At 38.3% G+C, this 14,266-nt stretch overlaps 1 long non-coding RNA gene across 1 annotated transcript in view; it reads left to right on the top strand.

Annotated features, from left to right (window-relative positions):
* The window catches only part of LOC107974482 (uncharacterized), a 56,964-nt gene that overhangs the window by 23,846 nt on the left and 18,852 nt on the right, over nt 1-14,266 (top strand). Inside the window, exon 2 of the long non-coding RNA XR_001717289.3 lies at nt 10,501-10,695. This is a non-coding gene — a long non-coding RNA (uncharacterized LOC107974482). The remainder of the gene's footprint in view (nt 1-10,500; nt 10,696-14,266) is intronic.

The raw sequence follows: 14,266 nt of genomic DNA, 5'->3' as shown, positions 1-14,266 counted from the left end.
CAAAATTTCCCAATAGTAAGTCAGAGAAGTAGAACCATGTCTTATTCAGCATCTATTGCAGTGTCTGGCACATGGTACATTTTCTTTTCATTTGAGATGGAGTCTCACTCTGTCGCCCAGGCTGGAGGGCAGTGGCGCCATCTCAGCTCACTGCAACTTCCACCTCCTGGGTTCAAGAGATTCTCCTGCCTCAGCCTCCTGAGTAGCTGGGATTACAGGCGCGCACCACCATGTCTGGCTAATTTTTGTATTTTTAGTAGAGACGGGGTTTCACCATGTTGGTCAGGCTAGTCTTGAACTCCTGACCTCGTGATCTGCCTGCCTCAGCCTCCCAAAGTTCTGGGATTACAGACTTGAGCCACCACACCCGGCCACATATACGTTTTCAATATGTTTCTGGCTCATTAGTGTATGAATAACGTAATTTGTTCATCTTTGTATCCGTTGAATGAGCTTAGTGCCCATAAGGGCTTATGTGAGATAATCAATATACCCCCACCTGATAGACCCACAGATCTATATGCAGTTCTCTTGGACCTCATGCTGTCCCACCTGTGTGCATTTTATTCCCCCTACCTGGAAGAAAGCAACTTTCCATGCCACCTTAACTTCTAAACATTATCCTACTGTCTGCTTCAGAAATTGCCCCCAGATTCACACTTTTTGAAACCTTATATTTTATTTGAAGAAAAATTAGAAAAATACACTTATTAATTAAGAAAATCTTCCTAGACTGAGAATCACATGAAAGCAGGGACAAACCATTCAAATGGCCATTCGAGGTGGTAGCTCATGGCACTGCTAGCCCACGATGGGATGGCTGTGGTTGATGCATCCTTGCAGAGACATTATACTCTCCAGCTGCACAGAATGAAGATCTCGCTCACATCCCTCAAAACCCATGATGGGAACCAGAGGTTGATGGTAGACTCCTATAAGCACCTAATATTTGATGAATGAGAAGAGTATACACCAGAAAAGAGGCCATGATACATGAAAATGGCCCATACTCCCCTAGACTTGGCATCTAGTGAACCCCAAAAGCCCTACATCATTAGAACCTCTTGAATTCTGCATATTTTCTCATTTATCTGGTCTTTCCTCTCTTAATCGTGTGACCTGTCTTATAGGACTGTTTCCCGATTGCTGCTTCAGCACCTTTGGTTGGTGCCTGGCTAGGGCCAAAGGCACACCACATGGATGATGGGCTTTGAGTAAGGAAGGACAATTAAAAGGAGGGTATTTCATTTGCTGAAGCAAGAGATAAAAGTCCAAGGACATTAGTGGGAATGGAGAGAAGTGGGCAGATTTGAGAGCATTTAGGAAGTGGTATCTACCTGGCACGGTATATTTTAGACCCAAATATACTGGTGTTAACTGAAACTTTAAAAAGCAAATATTTCTTTTACAAAATTTTTATTTTGAAATATTTTCAACTGAAGACAAAAGTAGAGAGAGTAGAACAATGAATCACATTTAATACCTTTTCCAGATTATGCAGTTAAGATTTTGCTACATTTGTTTTATCTATTTTTTTTAGTTGACGTTTAAAAAGAACTCAGTAATTATATCACTTTACCCCTCCATACTAATGCATATGGGTATAAGCACAATCTAACCAAATAAAATGAAGAGTAACATCGTATCTTTTAATATGCAGTCCATAATCAAATTTACCTGTCTGAAAAATGGCTGGAAATACAATTCATACAAGAACGGTGCAAAGGTAATTTATACATTTAAGTCAGCTTAAATCTTGATTTTCATATTTTAACAGTGAAGATTTGGTGCTGTAGTTATTTCCTATGCTGCCTACAGGTTGTTTTGAGTTGTTTGGTTTTTCATTTATTTGCAGTATTACAGAAACATAAACTTTTAAAACGTATATGTATTCAATGTGTATTAATTGATTTCATTTACTTTTTTGATGCCCATGTTGTCCCAATTTTGGCCAATGGAAGCAGTTTTTCTTAATTAATGCTTATTATCTGAATATTTTCCTTTAATACAGATGGTGTGAATGTAAAATACAAAGCATTGTATATGACTACCATAGAACTTGGTTAAAGAAGAAACAGTGGGCTGGGCGCAGTGGCTCATGGCTGTAATCCCAGCGCTTTGGGAGGCCGAGGCAGGCGGATCACGAGGTCAGGAGTTCGAAACAAGCCTAGCCAGCATGGTGAAACCCCATCTCTACTAAAAATATAAAAACTAGCTGGGCGTGATGGCACACGCCTGTAGTTCCAGACACTCCGGGGGCTGAGGCAGGAAAATCACTTGAACCCAGGAGGCGGAGTTTGTGGTGAGCCGAGATGGCACCACTGCTCTCCAGCCTGGGCGACAGAGTGAGACTCCATCTCCAAAAAAAATAAATAAATAAAAGAAGAAACAAGAAACAGTATGTTCCCCATGATCCACACATGATCCCAAACAATTTGTGATCATTATTTCAGCTTCAAAACTTTGTTAAGATTTTGATTAAAATTAAATAGTTTGGGCAGATAAAATAACCAATTTGAAATACTTTTGGATATTGTTACATTTGACAGTTCTAAGTTTCTTGTAGGAAAATTTCATGAGAGCCGGGTGTGGCTCCCAACTCCCCACATTGCCAGCATTCTGCCGCTCCCTGTAGAAACTCATCTTCAGAAGGTGAGATGCTCATTTCTTAATCTGATGTTCCATGAAAAGGATGCTAGGTTATGAGGCTAGGGCCCGGTGGTGTAAAGCTTTTTCAATTTCCTCTTCGCTGACAGTACAGATTTTGATGGGGGCAGGCCAGTGGCCCTAGGCACTGAAACACCTTTCTTGGTAGAAAGGATCACCTCCGCAGTTGTGGGGCTCCTCAGAGATCAGCAGCAGCTGAGTGTCTCCAGCAGGAGGTGTGGGTTACAGGAAAGTGGAAGGGGTGCTGCCAGCAGGGCAGCGTGTTCTCTGAGGTTTGGGAATGGAACTGTAGAGGCTGGGGGTGAGAGTGGACTGTGCTGGCTCTCTGATCTCTCTGCTCCTGATGGAACCAGAACAGCCCCAATTGCCATGGGTCTTCCAATAAGGTTATTTCCTTAGTTGCAAGTTCAGGTGAAGGGCTAATGCTTTCTGTGAGGCATGAATCCAAATGGTTACAACTCCTGGTCATCAGCTTAAATTCACGACCATATTTCAGGTCACAAACTGGGCTCAGGGGTGCAGTGACTCCATATACTAATCTACGTCAGTCCCCCACAGACCCAAAGCCAACATCCCTGATGTCTCCTTGCTGATCAACTTAAAAAGTGGTGAGGAAGCATTGATTTTAAATGAGCATGATATAAAGTAGCTTGTTACACACTGCTTGAGGCTACTTGCCTTATACCTATTCTTCTAAGGAAGGTGAACCATCAGTACTGCAAACTGGAAAAACAGAACTATGAAAATTAAACTTCAAGGCAACATATTACAGCTATAATGCATGCTTTTCCCTTCACTAATTGAAATTTGACAAGCAACAGCAGATTTAGGGGGTAGATAGTGTTGCCTTTGTAACATTCTTTTATATCGTTTCAGAGAATCATAAAGACTAAAGGTTAAAATGGAAAATTTAAAGGTTCTTTTCCATTTAAAATACTGGGGCAAAATGATATTTGTTCTTCAGTCTAATATACACTCCATTTTATTTATTCAAAGATTAAAAATAGCTTTTCTAAATCAGGTAGTTGAATCATATGAAATTGCTGTTTTTGTAAGGCAAAAATAGTTAAATTGTGGCAATTTCATAGTTCAACTCACATATGGACACCATATTTATTTACTAGCCCAAAAGTTATGAATACATGGTTTGATGCCATCTTTTTCTTAATAAAGCTTACCTGAATTTATTTAATTAAATGAAAGTTTAAAATAAAACATTTTATTAAAAGATGACATTATATAAAAATAAAATAAAAATACATCTGATATATATCAGCCATAATATGTGACTCATTTAGGTGCTGTTGAAATTGATGGCCTATTGTGCTGTTTTTCATTATTTGGAGGACTCGGCAGCTCAGTGAAGCTCCATTCTTTTCAGTGATTTCAAATATTTCTTGGCATGTCTCTGCAAAACTCATTTTTACAGTTCTATCAGGCCCTGGTGACTTTTCGACCCTTCTCACTACCTCTGATTGTAAAATTAATGAGCAATTACTTTTGATCATTGGATTCTTAACAGGCACTGAAAGGGAAAGATGTGTCTATTTTTTCATGTTTGGGATCTTGATTTTCTCTCAATGAAAATCGTTGATTATCTTCAACCATACCAACCATAGATGCTTATACTTTGTTTCATTCAGAAAACAATTTTTCATGATGTCATGATTTGGAGGAGTAGCATTTCTTAAAAAGGGTATTGTATGGCTAAGGTGTCCAAAGTTTCTATTCCTTCTCTTAATCACTCCGTTCAAGGCTGTTTTTTTTCCTACCTGAATCTAGGCCAGGAGGTATTGTGGTCAGTTTTACAGAGCACTAGATGAGTGTTGCCCAATGTAGCTGTGTGCGGTGATGAAAATGTTCTTCATCTTTGCTGCCCAGTACAGTAGCCATGAGCCACAGGTGGCTACTAAGCACTTGAAATATGGCTTGAGTGAATGAGGAACTAAATTTTTCATTTCATTTCATTAATTTAAATTTATATTCATATAGTCACATGTAACACAGCAAAATGCACAAGACAAAAAAAGTGAGGATCCCTCTAAGTGCAATCAACTACGTCCACTGGCTTCAGAATTGACTGTATGTGAAAAAATACAGTGGGAGAAGTAAGTACCCTCTGATCTATTGTCAGAGGGGCTTATGCTCCCAGTTTTCTACTCAGTTTATTTGCCTTCAAAACGTTTCTGACTACGAAGGATTCATTTTAATATCTGGTCAGAAAAGGACATGATTCATTTGACTGGAACATGTGAAACTCAACAGAATGTAAGAGCGTAAATTGTAAAGGAGTAGTACTGACTTAGAAAAGAGATGTTATGCATATCATCAGCCTTGATTTCATTATCTAAAATGCAATGGTTGGCTTAAATGGCTTTTAATGTTTCTTCTAACTGTAAGATATAGTGTATTAGAATGAGATAGTAGAGTCAGTTACCTGCCTGTTCTCTTCCTTAGTATACTCTCTGCATGCTCCAGCAACTCTACCCCAAATAGAGAATAGATTGAAAGGATCTATTCCTTTCAAGCCTGGAGGCAAGAGGACCATCTAAGGTGCTGGGCAATAACATGTGTGAAAGAATTTTGGGGATGGGGGCGTTGAACTAGGAAACTGTGGCAAAGGGGATGGTATTAAGTGGAAAGACTCAGGAAATGTTTAGGAGATGAGTAAGCAGGACTTGTGAAGGGTTTGGTGTTTAGGCAGGGATGGGAAGAGTAAAGAGGAGAGATAAATATGCCACTATGTTTCTGGCTTGTTCAATTTTATGAATGGTAATGCCATTTAAATATTGGAGGAAGTGCAGATTCTGAGGAGGGAAATAACAAAATTTTGCTTTAGAGATCTTAATTTTTGGGTATCTGTTGAAGATAGAGAGAGAAAGAGAAAATTCTAGGATGGAGACACAGATTTAGGATTTATTAGCATGTTAAGATGGTATGCAAAGCATTAAGCATCAGTGGACTTACATAAGGAGAGAAGAGAGAGACAAGTGAGAAGAAAGCTGAGTGCAGGAACACTAGCAAGGAAGAGATGCATGCAGAAGGAAACTCCTAAAAAGGAGCTGAGAAGGAGGGGATGGAGAAATAGGAGGCAGAAAAGTCAGATTGGTGAGGAGTCCATCATAGTCAGGAGTTAAATAACATTCTCAAGCTTCTGTCTTGGAGGCTTCATTTTTGTTCCCCCAACCAAGATTAAGAATAAGAGGGGGAGGAAGGGGACATGGATGGGATGAAGAAAATTAGTGCTTTGTTTTGGACTCCTCAAGCTCCAGGTTTGTGAGACATACAAATAGAGCCATTGAATATTTGGATCCCCAGATAAAATGAATCTTGGTCCTATAGTAAAAAATATGGCAAAATATACCCTTGATTTAAAAATATTTTGTTGGGACCTTACCATGACATTCTTTACATTGTCTGGAATATCGTATCTATCTCTATTGCCACATTTCTTAAGTTATCTTGAGTAAAACTACAATCCCTCTCACATAAATAGATACACATACTAACAAACAAACAACCAAAACACACTCCTGGTGAAGCACAGAAAATGTTTTTCTTTGTAGAAGCTGAAATCAGGAACTTGGGGTCTGACAGATCCAGGTTTGAGTACCAGCTCTGCCACTTACATACAGAGTGACCTTGGGCAAGTCAGTCCCTCCAGTCCAGGCTAGTAATATTCAATATTACAGGGTGTTTGTGAGAATGAAATTAGGTGACATATGAAAATGATCTAGCATGGTAATTTGCACCTAATCAATGCTCGGTAAACAGTGACTATTATTATTATTTAAAAATCATCAGGCACAAAATTTTAATTCTTTACACTTGCCTTAATTACCTCCACATTTCATCATGACAGTTATATTTTCTCCCACCCTGCTGCACTCTTTAAACTCCTTCCAGTATTAGCATCATTCTGTGCACAACAAACTCAAGAGTTTATCCACATATACAATTTGTTTTGGGGAGAAATACTATTTGTGGATGACAGTGGAAGGTTAAGATTGCAGAGGAGATAGAAGGAAACAATAAATATCACCATGTCTTCAGCTTGTCTTCAAGCTGTGGACAATCCAATTGAGGAATCAACAAGTGCTCTTTCCTTTAAAGTTCTAAAAATATTTGACAAAGCAATGCATCCACAAGCAACCTAATGTCAGACAAGCTAGCTACTAGTTGGATAGAAAAGTGTGAAATGGCTCCCTTCCTTCCGTATTAAACTTGCTGATGCCTTAATAAACACCACCCCCCAAGATTGCTGTTCATTCAGCTTTGTCTAGAAATCCAGTGACTGTAATCACTTCATTATTTCCTCCAACATCTGGAAGGATATGTGGATATAGACCATTATCAGAAAGATGATTTTACTGGAAAATAATCTTAATGTTTGCTTATTATAAAGATGCATAGAATTTGGAAAGTGCTGCCAAGTGTTTTTCCATCACAGCACCTTTTAGTTCAGAGAGTTCACTTCAAACAGAAGTCAAGGGGCCATTCTCCTGTTTTTCTACCCATCTGCCTACTCCATCCCTTGCTCCAAGGTCCTGGCTTCTGTTTAGTAACATGCTAAGGTCAAAGGCTCTGAGACTTTTATTCTTGGCTCCATTTATAGGAATAGATAAATTCATCCTAGGAACAAGCTCAGGTTGTCTTTGGAGATTTTTCCAGAGTGAACTATTCGAACAGTAAAAATATCAATGACAATGAAACAAACATCTTTCTCTAAATTTTACCATGTCTAATTGTTTAACTTCAGTGTGTCATTATGCTAAAAGTTCTTCCTTACTATGGGTGAAGAAGGGAAGGAATGAAGTGTTTGAAGGAAATTTAAAATTTTGTCCTGCCACATAATACGCTGGAAATGAAGGGAATAACATCCTCTGATTCTTGCCTCTGGCCTCACTGAAGAGACTTCCTAGCTGTTGCCCAGCTATCAGAAGTGTTTCATAACAGTATGAAAGGAACTTTGTTGTCCATACTCTAAAAAAAGCATGAGGAAAGCAATGTTTTGTAATAGTTCCAAATGAAGTAGAGGCTGCTCCCTTTGTGACACTCTACTATTGAGAATCCACAGCTCCTTAGCAATGAGACATAGGAGGAAGATAGACTCATCTGGTCCCAGTATTAATAATGCACTGTTTAAATTAACACAGTACATTCAGTTCAATCAAGGGTGTTAAAGTGCCTACTATATGCTAGTCATAGCAGTAAGTCCTAAGTTTAACAAAGAAAAGGTCCCTGCCTGCTGTAATTAACAGTCTAGTGAGATAGAAAGACAAGTAAACATATCATTTAAAGGCTTAAATAGAGGTGTTATAAGGTACTGCGTGAAAAAATGAAGTGTTTGGATATGTTTGTATGCATGTCTTTGGGGGAGGTTGGAGGCTTAAAGGATGTCTGGACAATGTTAAGGAGGGAGTTGAACAAAGAAACAAATACATTGATAAGCATGTTCTAGAAAATTCTCTCTCTTATATTTGTGAATTTGCATCAGGGGAATGTCAGCAATATTTACCATGAATCTAATTGCCAGTCCCTCTGTGTGTTCATAGAATGCTAATGTGTGTACTATCCCATTCCTATGCTTGACCCATTTATTTTCTAATCTCCAGTTTGGAGAAGGAAATACTAATTTTACCCCAAGCATAATTTCATCTGTGACACACTGTGTTGTCAACAGTGAAGATGCAATCTGGGTAGAGAATATAACCTTAAGACAGTCTTCTTAGAGCAAATAAACATGTTCTTGCATTAACCACTTATTCTCTTTGGAGAGCTAATTACTCTTCCCTCAGCTGGCTGGGGCTGAGGGTGAGGGGCAAGGCTTTGCTGCAGAGAAAGTCAAATATCTGACTAAAAAGACTTTTCATCTATGTATCTGATACTTTTTAAACAATTGCATCAGCTAAGTGTTATGGGTTTTCCATCACATTTGGAATAATGAAAATATTATGGCTGGGCACGGTGGCTTACACCTGTAATCCCAGCACTTTTGGAGGCCAAGGTGGGTGGATCACGAGGTCAGGAGTTCGAGACCAGCCTGGCCAACATGGTGAAACCCAGTCTCCACTAAAAATACAAAAAATTAGCCGGGCGTGGTGGTGGGCACCTGTAATTCCAGCCACTCGGGAGGCTGAGGCAGGGGAATCACTTGAAGCCAGGAGGCAGAGGTGGCAGTGAGCCAAGACTGCACCATTGCACTCCAGCCTAGGCAACAGTGTAAGACTCCATCTCAAAAAGTAAATAAATAAATACATAAAATAAAATAAATAAAAAAGAAAATCTTATATTTTAAGAAAATTTTATTTCTTTTTGAATTAAAACAAAATGTTCACACTTTAGTCGCTAAGTTACAAGGACAGATTAGTTAGTAGGAGATTATGTATTCTGGATAGCCCAGATTAATTGTTGCTTTTAATGCCCTTTCTAAATCTGATTCACAGATGTATATCATTATGGATGTATATTATTAGTGAGAGTGGGAGAAAGGGGCAATTATACTTCACAATGTCTGAAAAATATTACTACATAATTCCAAACTATTTCTTTTTCTCTTGGAGGAATACTTTACTTGATTTCAAAGGGGAATTTGTGGACATTCACGTAAGTTAGAAAAATACATCACAAATATGCACCACTGCAGTTCACAGAAGTTAAGAATTGTAATCTAGGGACTCTCAGCAGCAGACATCCAATAATGCAAAGCAGTAATAAAGAAAGGCTTGCAATGAAGCACGGACTCTGTAAAATGTGACTGGAATGAGCCTGAAAGTGTAGAAGGCATGTTGTGTCATCCGGCTTTTAATCAGTGAAGATGGTGGCCTGACTTTGTCACAAGGAACTGCATTAGATAAGAGTACCCTGATTATGTGGTCTATTGCATACTTTGAAACATGGAATTGAAGAGCTAAGAGTTCATCTATTCTGGCCCTTTATGGAGGAAACTGAGCTCCAGGGTGGTTAAGTGACCTGGTCGAAAGAGAAGGAAAGATATCCTGCTTCTGACTTCAGGGCTCTTTAAAGTTCATCATATTTCTTAATGCCATTGGTGGATGAAAAATTAAAACATAGACCTGGTATTTACATTTTAACTACTGTGTAGTTTGCCAAATCAAGATTCCACTATGTTAATGAATTCATCTGATTTTCTAAAGAAAGGCAAAGTCGCTTTGTCGAGTTAAAAGGAATCAACTTAATTTCCGCCACTAGGTGGCATGATGCATTTTTTTCCCCCTCTGGACACTTTTTGAAAAGGAATCTATCCCTCTCCCTACACCACACACACACACGCACGCACGCACACGCACGCACGCGCACACACACACGCGCTCGCACACGCACACGCCCGCGCACACTCTCTCTCACACACACACGCGCGCGCGCGCGCACACACACACACAGAGATTGGAGAGAGACAGGAGAGAGACATGTTTTCATCTATCCTTTGTGGACTTCTGTTGTTTTTACTGCTGTGAAATTTGACTTGCGATATCTGCTTGTAAAACATCATCAAATCCAAATTCATTATATTCCACTTTTTCTATTACATGATTTCTGCTTCACTGATTCATATCTGTTTTACCTATTCTGTAAGGGAGGAGAAGCTGAGTTAGGTTTCATCTCTTGTTTAAGTTCAGTTTAATAAATAGTAGATAATGCCTCTTCTCTTTTTTCCTTTTGAAGAGGAGAAAAAGGAAAGAATTGTAGTTGATTCTTATGTAGCAACTTATTCATTCATTCAGTAGCTATAGAAGCGAATTGTTTTGTAGGTAATTATTAACAATGCTTTGGATAATTCCCTAGCTAACTATTCCTTCTTTTCCATCCCAGAAAGCAATGAAGAGAAAAGCTGAAGTCAGTGATTAGGAGTGTCTGTGTAAGTAAAAGCAACAGGCAATTACTGAGTGTGGTGTGAGAGGCACGGAAAGATTGGGAATTCAGCAAGAAGAGGAATTGAAGTCAAACCTCACCTACTTCCCAGAGTCTTCTGGATTTTCTGAATGGTTAGAAGCTTCAGTATCTGAGGTAAGGAAAAGAAACTGCAGGACTTACAGAATATACCCTTTCCTTTCCATCCTCTGTATTACTTAATAGGTATTTTGCTTTGTTTTCATTTTTTCATTCCTCCTCTTATCTTCTGCCTTAATTTTCAACTCCATATTACTAAGTGGCATGGTTTTCAAGTTTTCTGTACAGTGTTTTACTATTTTAAATAAAAAAAACATTTTTGTGTTTTAAATTGATTTATTTTTCTTTTAAAATTTTAGATTCAGGGGCTACACATGCAGGTTTCTGACATTGAACCCATCACCCAAATAGTGAACATAGTACCCAAAGGAAGTTTTGCAACCCTTGCCCTCTTCCTCCCTCCACACTTTTGAAGTCCCCAGAGTCTACTAAGAAACATCTTTTAGAAAGTAAACAAGCAAATACTTTTGTGGAAGAGCCAGACACTTCAAATGAATTTTGTTCTCAATCCCATCAACATGCGCTTTTAAAAACACTAATACACAGAATCACTCCTGACCAATGGATTCATCATCTCTGGGGCTGAAGGAGGGGCAATTGTATCTTTTCAAAGATCTCCAAAATATCTTGATGTACCCTGGGAATGGAGACTTTCTGAAATGCAGCAATATGCCATGTGTCATTTTTTTTCCTTTAACCAGCATCCTGGTCTTGCGCCATTTTCCTAGTGACTCATGCTTGAAACACAGCCATCTTGGTTCTCCCCTCTGTTGTTCTTGTGTGTAGTTAGTTCCTAAGCTCCGCGTCTTTCATCTCACTAATGTTTTATATCTTTCCACTTTGTCACATCGCCATTACCATCACCCCAATTCAAAGTTTCCCACCTTTCTCTTTTCAACACAGATGTATTTGACTTCTTTTTCCGATGTTTAAATTTACAATTTTTGTTACACTTTGGAATCGCAAAATAACAAGAGAAAAAACATTAGGAGAGGAGAAAGTGATATTATCATGAATAATAAAACTCTTGTTTCATGTGTAGCACAAGTGAAAATCACCCCCAAATCTTTTTTCTTCAAAAGGAAGGAAAATCAGCATCTGAGAGGGTTGAAAAATAAGTTCATTTTTTTCCCTTGCAAAGTTACTGAATTGCCACCTACTGGTTTTACCATAAGAGTAAGAGCTATATATCTCTTGTTCATCATTGTATCCCTGGGAAAAGCAAAATGTCTTGTTTTATTAATTAAAATTTTATTAGTTGCAAGTAACAGGAGCCATCCTGACATAGCTTATACAAAACAGGTAATGTATAGTTAAGCTATAGAGCACAGTGGTAGAATCCAGGCTGGTCTAAGGAGATAATTGCAGACAGGCCATGGAGAGGCTTCAGGGTTTTACGTTTTGGGGGTGCTTATTTTATTTTTCTTCTTTGCTCTATACTTTTTTGGGCTTCTCAGGTCAATGTGGCATTACATAGCTGCCAGTGCTTTCAAGTAGATAGAGTACAATTTCAGTCATGAGCTAGGATGAACTAGCTATTTCCTAGCAACTTGCCTGGGGACCGGATCTAACTGGCCCAGCTTGAGTGAGATAATGTACTCTGGTCAAGTCAGCCACAAGCTTAGGCACTGAGACTATAGTCGAAGGTCACCCCTTACGAATGGGGAGTTAATGTGAGCTGGGAAGATATCCCAAAGGTGTCTAATGCACTGACAAATGGCAAAGATGCAACAGATATTTTGGATAAATAAATGAATAAAATAATAAATGAATGAACCAACAGACTGTTAGTTTTGGGTAGCATAATAAACTCAGATTGACAGATAAAGAGCAATTCATTAGGCATCTACTTATTACCAGAGGCTGTAAGGAATAAAAGCTGAAAAAAAAAGAGGAGTTCCTGACTTTAAGGAACTTGTCAGAAGAGGTATCATTAACAAATAAGGAGAATATAGGCAGTGACAAGAAAAACACAAAATATTATGTATATTCTGTCAACTGAGAGATCATAATTTTACTTACATTAGTTAAGATATTGTCAGCTGCTGAGGAACTGAGAAATCTCAGTGGATAAACACAGTATAATATTTTATGCTATGTAAAGTTCAATAGGACGGAGGGCTGGGTTTGGGGTTGGGGGTGAACAGGAGGGCAGGATCTACCGCATGGAGCCATCAGGAACCCCAGAACTACCACCTCCAGCACGGACTTCCGCCACGATCATACTGCCAATCAAATGCAGCCAGCACAGTGAAAGGAAATACCCATACAGAGGGTATAACTACTTCTGCGGACAGCCCATTGGTCAGTCTACTTTCACATGGCCATACCTTACTAAAAAAGAAAGCCGGGGACTGTAATCTTGCCGCATCCAGGGAGAAAGGCAGTAGTGTTTTGGGAATTGCTAGCCAGTGACTACTATAGCAGCATTGTAGTTATGGCAGAGTGGGTGGGGGAGGAATAATTTTTTAAAAATTATGGAAGAAATGCTATAGTTAGACCATCTTTGAGGTGTAGGTCTTAACTGTCGGAAAGAGAACAGCAATTTTTGAAAGAAAAAAGTAATGTGGGCAAAGATCTGGAGTTGGGGAATAACTATGTTTTAGGAGTGGTGAATATGAAATAGCTGTCTTGAAAGTATGATAAGAACTGAAAAGGTAGTTATCTTTATTTGGCTATTTCTTTTGAACATATCTTTCTATTAACTTCAGCACATCAGTTTATTTTTCCAGGAAGTGGATTTTGGTTAAAAATTATGCTGATAAATAAATAGTGAGGAGAAACAAAAGTTTGGAGGAAAAGTAATAAAAACTTGATATAAGTATCTATATTATTTCTTGTCTTCCTATTCTGACCTTCTGCATTCTAAATTGAAACAACCACTCTAATTTTCTTTGTAAAATATCAAGTTGGCTTGAAAATTGTGTGTAACAGCAATACAAATGTAGTTTTCAAAAGGGGGGTTTAAATCAATAAATATTAATATATTTTTATTTTTATTCCCTGCATCTTCTTTCTTAAATCAAATATATTCAGACTAATGTATTCATATGTTAATATTATTTTTTTCTGGGATGGCATTAATTTCAACTAAGTATCTTAAGAGAGTAATGGGAGGGTTTTTTCCTTCTTGTTCAGAATTTCTTTTAAATCCGACATCTGGTATTTGGCACTTGACTTTTACTAGACCAATTGAGCACTTTTAAAGGGGAATAAATCATATGACTTTCATTTTAATTTTTACTGTAATGGTTTAATGCAGCCAACATATGCTGAGTAATAGTATTAAAATAAAATCAGTAAATGAGGGATTAAAATTTGCCTGAGTTCAGTTTTGCAAAGACACTAATTAGAGAAAGGTTTTTCAGATCAGAATTGGATAAGCCAGCAATTTTTTAAAATTGTAATAATATACTGAGAAATATTTGGGTTTGAGCATGCTGTTATTGAGAAGGAAAAATTACAAGGGAAATTAACACCTTTGCTCTAATGCGAGGCTGTGGGGTGAATCTGGGAACCCTTGCATGCCCGTTTCTCCACTGCCAGAAAGTATCCAGACAAACACTGAAGACCAATCCACACTTACTTATTTTAAACAGAGATACTAACTTGAAAACTGGAAATATTT

This window comes from Pan troglodytes, chromosome 3, assembly GCF_028858775.2.
Source record: "Pan troglodytes isolate AG18354 chromosome 3, NHGRI_mPanTro3-v2.0_pri, whole genome shotgun sequence".
In the NCBI taxonomy this organism is placed as follows: domain Eukaryota; kingdom Metazoa; phylum Chordata; class Mammalia; order Primates; family Hominidae; genus Pan; species Pan troglodytes.
Note: the sequence above shows the minus strand (reverse complement) of the source record. Positions and strands in the feature narration are given on the sequence as shown.